The sequence below is a fragment of the Lampetra planeri genome, chromosome 33 (genome assembly GCF_965212315.1).
Source record: "Lampetra planeri chromosome 33, kcLamPlan1.2.h2, whole genome shotgun sequence".
NCBI lineage: Eukaryota > Metazoa > Chordata > Hyperoartia > Petromyzontiformes > Petromyzontidae > Lampetra > Lampetra planeri.
Window position 1 is genome coordinate 10794099 of NC_136139.1, and position 9067 is coordinate 10803165.

Consider the following 9067-nt stretch of genomic DNA (forward strand, 5'->3'; position numbering starts at 1 on the left):
GACAGCATTCGCTGTTGGTCGTCGACAACTTCCCGTGCAATATTTCCCCACTCATCCTCATCCCGTCGCTTTAATGTCCGCGGACATCAATGGCAAACAATTGCCCCTGTGACGTCGCCGCGATGCCCACTTCAACTCGAGTGGAGCTTAGTCCCCACTGAGCAGTCGTCTGCGACTTGGCAAATCACGAATCGTCTGCGAAGAGCAATAACTCGGGTAATCATTTCGATTGATGATGCTGCTGATGCTGCTGCTGCTGATGATGCTGCTGCTGATGATGATAACGGGTCGCGTTCTGGGATTTTCTATTTTATTTTAGACGATGATAGGGAAATCTGTTGTTGTGAACCCGCGAGCAATCATTGAAGTCGTGAGAAATCACCGAGAAATTATCACGGAATCGTGTAGATTACCGTAGATGTCATGCCGATGTTACATTCGGGATAATGACCTTAAACAACAACAGCAACACAACGAGGCTGCATGTATCACAATGAATAATCACATCGCTGAGGTTTTGGGAGAGTGTAGGGTTACATATCAATCATTAAACCCAGATTACATGCCGCCGCCGCCACCCCCTTATATCTATACTAGTGTAATAAAAGACTCGGACGCTTCTCTCTGTCCTGTGTCCTTTATTTGGGTTCGATCTCTTTCCCTCACGGTACTCCCCTATATACTCTCCACCCTGCAGCCCCAGGCTGCTGTCGCTCCCGTAGCCCACACTCTGCAGCCCCAGGCTGCTGTCGCGCCGTGCAGACCCCTGCTGCCGACTCCTCCCTTGCAGACCCGCTGCTCTCTGCAGCCTCCTCGCTGCTCCTCCTGCCCCCGGGCCGGTCACCGTTGGCCGACGGTGCCGATCCTCCTGGCTTGGGTGTGTGGCGACCTCGCCACTCTCTCTCACCCTTCGCCCTGCGTGGCCTCTCACTTCTCCCAGTCCCCGATCACTCCCGACCGCTTCCGGTTACCCCCCTTATAGACCCTTACCCTCTCCCCCACGTGACGTAACTCCTCCCCCCATGACGTCACTTCCGGAAGGTCGTTTACGCCCGCATTACACCACCCTCCCCCGTAGAGAAAATCCAGCCGACCTCGGCTGAACACAACTCCAATACGCAATGCGAGCGAACACGACCGAATACGTAAAAGGACACAGAACACACAATAATATACGGAAAGAACAAGAACACAACACAATAATTAACGAAATGTGAGGGATTTCGAACGGGTGCGGGTCGCCGGGCCGTCCCGGACGGTCGGTGGCCCTCCCGCCGAGCGGGAACGTGGCAGGGTTTTAAGAGCGACAGGCTGAAGTTCGTCTGTCGCTATTGGAGGCCTGGCAACGTCCCGGTCCCCTGTTTTTGAAGGCGCAGCACCAGAGGCGTCCCGCAATCGTGTCCGCGGCAGGGTAGGAAGGGCTGCGGGCCTCAAAGGTTCCGCAGCCGTGGTAGGCGCACCCCGAGCTGGGTCCGCTTTCCCCTGCCGCGTCACGGCCGGCTCGTCTGTGCTAGCGAATCCTTCCTTGGAGCGGCCGCTGTCGAGGCCTCCTGCTGGGGCGGACCCGGGACGCGGGCCCAGCAGTCCCTGGCATAATGGCCCTTACGCCCGCAGCGAAAGCAGTCGATGTTATTGCGCCTTGCTGCAGGCGCCCCGTCCCGACGCGGCCGTGTCGGCGGCGCAGCCCGCGGCTCCGGCCACGGAGCAGCGGCAGCCGACAGCTCCTGCGGGCTCCTGTCGTCCGGCACATAAACCGCATTCTTGGGGTCCCAACCCACGGCTCCCCCTTCGACGATGGGCCCACCCGTCCACGCCGTGACCTGCTTCCACCGGCGCAGGTTGAACTGGGCGTCCAGACACTTAGCCGCAGCCCGGGATGTGAGCTTCTCGTGACCGCACACCGGCATGGGAATGCCGAGATCCCGGGACAACTTCAACATCTTCCCCAGGATGAGAGGTTCCAACAGGTCAGGCTCCATCTCCGGGTATGCGGCCATTGCCAGCTCCAGTACCGCGACCCTATACGCCACCGGAGACTCCTCGGGTGCGCGTTATCGTTGCGCAAACCGGCGATGAGCGTCATCCGGCGGCTCGTAAGCGTCAGCCATTTCGTCGAACACACCACGCAATGTTTTCTTCTTCGCGGCTTTTATAGAGCGAAAGAATCTAACGGACTCATCATCAAGGAGAGTCGGAAGAACTTCTAATGCCTCGGCGTCAGTCCACCCCGCCGAGCGCACCGCTGCCAAAAATCTGCAGGCGAAGGCACTCCAATCGCCCCCGATGGAGAATTCCTTGACAGTCGTTAGGTGACGACTGCGATGCCTTGGCGCGTTCCCTCCAGCCGCTGACTCTTCCGGTGGCATGTTCAACATGGCGTCGCAGCGTGGTGTCGACAAGATGGCGGCCTTCCGTCACGGAGGGCCCAAAATGGCGGCTTCCCGCCTTTCGTCGTGCGCCACGCCCAAGATGGCGTCTTCATGCCGCGTGGCTGATGGCGTCGACATTGAAGACAACCGGGGCTCCTGCGGACCACCAACATCGCCTTCCGACGCCGTCCTCGGCGTAACAAGCGCACACAACTGGGCAAGCACGTTCTTGAGAGTCTCAAGTTGCTCCGCCATCTGACTCCATGTCAAATCCGCGTCCTTTGGTGCAGACTGGTCCGCCGACGCGGCGACATCTTGGACCCCTGGACCCGCACTCGTCCCAGCACGGATCTCCTCCTCTGCCAGAGTCGGATCCACCGCAGGAGGAAGGTCATCGTCGTCGGAAGATGAAGCCGATGCCGGAGACGGAATATTATTTTTTCTCAATTGTTTAGCCATACCGTTACACTTTGACACCAGTGTAATAAAAGACTCGGACGCTTTTCTCTGTCCTGTGTCCTTTATTTGGGTTCGATCTCTTTCCCTCACGGTACTCCCCTATATACTCTCCACCCTGCAGCCCCAGGCTGCTGTCGCTCCCGTAGCCCACACTCTGCAGCCCCAGGCTGCTGTCGCGCCGTGCAGACCCCTGCTGCCGACTCCTCCCTTGCAGACCCGCTGCTCTCTGCAGCCTCCTCGCTGCTCCTCCTGCCCCCGGGCCGGTCACCGTTGGCCGACGGTGCCGATCCTCCTGGCTTGGGTGTGTGGCGACCTCGCCACTCTCTCTCACCCTTCGCCCTGCGTGGCCTCTCACTTCTCCCAGTCCCCGATCACTCTCGACCGCTTCCGGTTACCCCCCTTATAGACCCTTACCCTCTCCCCGACGTGACGTAACTCCTCCCCCCATGACGTCACTTCCGGAAGGTCGTTTACGCCCGCATTACACTAGCATAAGTACCCGGCGTTGCCCGGGTGAAAAATATATTTCTTAATAACCTTACATATATCCACACCCTCACCACTCACCACTCACCCTCACCATTCACCCTCACCACTCTCCCTCACCACTCTCCCTCACCACTCATCCTCACCAATCACACCCTCACCAATCACCACTCACCACTCACCCTCACCACTCATCCTCACCAATCACACCCTCACCACTCTCCCTCACCACTCTCCCTCACCACTCATCCTCACCAATCACACCCTCACCAATCACCACTCACCACTCACCCTCACCACTCATCCTCACCAATCACACCCTCACCACTCTCCCTCACCACTCTCCCTCACCACTCATCCTCACCAATCACACCCTCACCAATCACCACTCACCACTCACCCTCAACACTCACCCTCACCACTCACCACTCACCCTCACCATTCACCACTCACCACTCACCCTCACCACTCATCCTCACCAATCACACCCTCACCACTCTCCCTCACCACTCTCCCTCACCACTCATCCTCACCAATCACACCCTCACCAATCACCACTCACCACTCACCCTCACCACTCACCCTCACCATTCACCCTCACCACTCTCCCTCACCACTCTCCCTCACCACTCATCCTCACCAATGGCACGCTCACCAATCACCACTCACCACTCACCCTCAACACTCACCCTCACCACTCACCCTCACCATTCACCCTCACCACTCTCCCTCACCACTCTCCCTCACCACTCATCCTCACCAATCACACCCTCACCAATCACCACTCACCACTCAACACTCACCCTCACCACTCACCCTCACCACTCACCCTCACCACTCAACCTCCCCTCACCACTCACTAATCACCACTCACAATCGCCACTCACAACCGCCCTCACCATTATATTTTTGCCCCAGTCAACGCCGGATATTTCCCATTCGTAGCAGTTTATATCAACTCTATAAGCAACTTATATTAAACAGGAAGCGCGATCCTAAAGTAATTTACAACCTTCGATTAGTCCTTTGTGCGATTCAAAGAATCGATTCCTGGCATGTTGGGGGTTTACATTTTGAATGATAGAGTTTCATTTTCATTGTTATTTAATTTTTTTTTCAGGAGTTTTTAATTACATTTTTGCCCCGGTCAACGCCGGATATTTCCCGTTCGTAGCAGTTCATATCGACTTTAACCAACTTATAGTAAACGGGAATCTTCCGAATCTAAAGGAATCTACAACCTTCGATTCCTTTGCGCGATTCAGAAAATCGATTCTTGGCGCGTCGGGTTTAAAAGTAATTACACAGTTGTTTTTTCATTGGTATGTAATGTTTGAAAGTTTTCATGAGATTTTAAATATATTTTCCCCCCGGGCATATATATATAAAATCGCAAATCTGTCTGTCTGTCTGTGTGTGTGTCTGTGTGTCGCCGGACCATACGCAGTTTCATTGGACGGCGGTTGCCCCTGGCAACGGGTAGCGACGCATTCGCTGCCGGGTGGACGACATTTTTTATTCCCGTTAAAAATATGCGCACGCATTTGTGGTATAAACTCGATATACCCAGCGTTGCCCGGGGGGAAAATACATTTAAAATCTTATGAAAACTTTCAAACATTACATACCAATGAAAAAACAACTGTGTAATTACTTTTAAACCCGACGCGCCCAAGAATCGATTCTCTGAATCGCGCAAAGGAATCGAAGGTTGTAGATTCCTTTACATTCGGACGATTCCCGTTTACTATAAGTTGCTTAAAGTCGATATAAACTGCTACGAACGGGAAATATCCGGCGTTGACCGGGGCAAAAATGTAATTAAATACTCCTGAAAAAATAAAAAAAAACAATGAAAATGAAACTCTATCATTCAAAATGTAAACCCCCAACATGCGAGGAATCGATTCTTTGAATCGCACAAAGGACTAATCGAAGATTGTAAATTACTTTAGGATCGTGCTTCCTGTTTAATATAAGTTGCTTATAGAGTTGATATAAACTGCTACGAATGGGAAATATCCGGCGTTGACTGGGGCAAAAATATAATGGTGAGGGCGGTTGTGAGTGGCGATTGTGAGTGGTGATTAGTGAGTGGTGAGGGGAGGTTGAGTGGTGAGGGTGAGTGGTGAGGGTGAGTGGTGAGGGTGAGTGTTGAGGGTGAGTGGTGAGTGGTGATTGGTGAGGGTGTGATTGGTGAGGATGAGTGGTGAGGATGAGTGGTGAGGGAGAGTGGTGAGGGAGAGTGGTGAGGGTGAATGGTGAGGGTGAGTGGTGAGTGGTGAGGGTGAGTGTTGAGGGTGAGTGGTGAGTGGTGATTGGTGAGCGTGTCATTGGTGAGGATGAGTGGTGAGGGAGAGTGGTGAGGGAGAGTGGTGAGGGTGAATGGTGAGGGTGAGTGGTGAGTGGTGAGGGTGAGTGTTGAGGGTGAGTGGTGATTGGTGAGGGTGTGATTGGTGAGGATGAGTGGTGAGGGAGAGTGGTGAGGGAGAGTGGTGAGGGAGAGTGGTGAGGGTGAATGGTGAGGGTGAGTGGTGAGTGGTGAGGGTGAGTGTTGAGGGTGAGTGGTGACTGGTGATTGGTGAGCGTGTCATTGGTGAGGATGAGTGGTGAGGGAGAGTGGTGAGGGAGAGTGGTGAGGGTGAATGGTGAGGGTGAGTGGTGAGTGGTGAGGGTGAGTGTTGAGGGTGAGTGGTGAGTGGTGATTGGTGAGGGTGTGATTGGTGAGGATGAGTGGTGAGGGAGAGTGGTGAGGGAGAGTGGTGAGGGTGAATGGTGAGTGGTGATTGGTGAGGGTGTGATTGGTGAGGATGAATGGTGAGGGAGAGTGGTGAGGGTGAATGGTGAGGGTGAGTGGTGAGTGGTGAAGGTGAGTGTTGAGGGTGAGTGGTGATTGGTGAGGGTGTGATTGGTGAGGATGAGTGGTGAGAGAGAGTGGTGAGGGTGAATGGTGAGGATGAGTGGTGACGGAGAGTGGTGAGGGTGAGTGGTGAGTGGTGAGGGTGTGTATATATGTAAGGTTATTAAGAAATATATTTTTCACCCGGGCAACGCCGGGTACTTATGCTAGTTATTAATATAAGAATGTGCCAACCCCCTCCCTCTCCCACTTGTTGCTGTCGGCTGTTGAGTCTGTTGACAGATCCAGCGGCCGCACGTGACCCAACGCACCGCGGAGCAGCTGGCAGGAAGCGCGTCTTCCGGCGGTCGTGGTGTGGCGAGGAGGAGGGCATGTGTCTCTACCCCTTCAATGCCCCATTCCGTGCCACGCCGCCACCCCACCTCTTCGCCGGAAGGACGCTTCATGGGGGGTAGGGAGGTGATGGGTGTCGTGACTGAACTGCCCGTGAAGATAGGCTAATTGTCGTCAAAGGGCGAGCGCCCCTTTCTCGGTGGATGAATTAGTCATGAAAAGCATTCTGACAACAACAGCGGCGAGTGCTCACTCAAACCGCCCACGTGAGTGAACTGCGCTCGGCTCTGAGACCCTTCACGAGTCGAGATGATCCACGAGGTACGATACACACACGCGACAATTATACCCCCCCCCCCGTGTAGCCTTCAAGTCTGATGGAGGCAAGTGCTGTTAGCGAACACCTATTAAGGCGCAGCACACACAGTGCTGATATTTACACACCGCACCAGGTAGGTGCTCAGTTCAGGCCGAGTTGACATCGCGGGAACCGAACTCGGGTCGCCGGGTTCGTACCGCTATACTACCCACTCCGCGCGATATCATAAACACACACAGACACGCGCACAATGAGACACACACAGAAACGGAAAGAGGCGTGGAGCCACTTGGGGCCCTGGAGGTCACGTGAACGCGACTTTGCCCTCTCTTCAGATGACCACGCGTGTCTCGTGCCGTAACACACGCGGACTCTCTGGAGCGGCAGTGGTGGATGATGATGATAATGGTTGTGGTGGTGAATATTCATTAATTCGGGGATTCATTTATCATTGAATATTTTCCTTGGGGACTCAAACCCAATAACCACTACTCCTGGACCTCGCCTCCACCTCTCGATAGAGGAGGGTGGTGGGTTGGGAAATATTTTCAGAAGCCCAGCCCCGGACAGCTCCAGCTGAAATCATAAGCCCTGTGTATAATCATCTGTACAAATAACTTACCACGGTTCATCATAAGCACTACATTATAACAAACCCATAATTTTATCCATAACAAAAATACATCCATGCAAATGCCTCCCCTTGAGACTAATCAGCGAATATTTCCTACGTTAACAGAAGGCATATAACAAAGCACTACAGACGGACCATCGCCCGAAACGTTAGCCTACGTCAAATTTTCCCGCAATAAGGCAGTGGTCGTGACGCACGCGGTGAGTTATGTTCACGTTCGCCTTTTGATCACCGTGAGCTGCGCTCCGAATCTTCAGCTGCTGATGCGTGGCGAGATTATAGCGCTTCGTAATGAATGGCAACGCGAGTCCCGTAATTATTTACGGGTGTACAAGGTGATTCGTGTGGCTGAGCCAGTTACCCTCCGATGTCGAGCTCTCGATCTGTGCACCACACGCGCCACTGTGATCAACGATAATTGCCTGTTGGCACCAACGTGAGGGTAATGACGACCTAAGTAAAATCACGGGGGGGGTGGGGGGGTGACTGCTGCTGTTAAAACAAGAGTGGAGACCCGCGAGAGAAGGGGAGAGAAGCGGTGGGAGAGGCAGCGGGAGAGACGGCGACACCGAGACGGAATCGCAGAGTTCGGAGGTCACTGCTGGATACGAGCAGCTTATGGGGAAGTCACAGCCTGACGGCAACAACATGACTCTCTGGGTATCTGTGTGAGTCTATGGGTCTCTGTATGAGTATTTGGGTCTCTTTGTGAATCTATGCTTCTCTGTATGGTTCTATGGTTCCATGTGTGAGTCTGGTGGTCTATATACGAGACTATGGGTCTCCGTGTGAGTTTATGTGTCTCCGTGTGAGTCTATGGTTATCTGTGTCTTTGGGTCTATGAGAAAGACTATGGGCATGCGTGTAAGGCCATTGTTCTCTGTGTGAGTATATGGGTCTCTCTGTGAGTACATGATTCTCTGCGTGAGCCTATGTATCTCTTTATGAGTCTATAGGTCTCTGTGTGAGTCTATGGAACTCTGTACGAGTCAAATGAAGGGGATTAATGGGAGGGGAGAAAATGGGGGGAGGCCTTTGTCCAGCTGTGGGAAGTTCCAGGCAGACTACAACAACAACGTGGTTGTTATCGTCATGAGCCACGCTATTTATATCTCTGAGCAAGGATGGATGATCGTACACGTGTTATCCACAAGGGGGAGCAACACGCCCTCTTCCTTGCGAGAGAATGATTCCTCGTATAGCCTGTAATAGGCTGTTGGGGCAAGTGCTGTTAGCGAGCACCTATGAAGGTGCCGGAACGCCACACGAGGGTTTGGGTGGCCAGCACCACGCCCGGTCGCCTTTGTCTCCCGAGTGGCGATGTTTACACACCGTGCCAGGTATCCATTTGAGGCTGAGTCGACTTGGGAGAGGCCAGGGTCCGGTTCAGCTATTCGTCACCGGTGTTGGCCGTGAGCGGGATTCGAACTCGGGTGCCGGGTTCGTAGCGCAGCGCGCTAACCGCTGCGCCACCGCTCCTCGGCCCTTGTTCGCCAACACACTCCAATTCCCATCACTCCGCTTAAGCATCCATTCTCAATCAGTCCGTTCTCACTCACCCAGAAACTCGCTTCCTCTCACTCACCCACCAATTACTCCCCACAGCG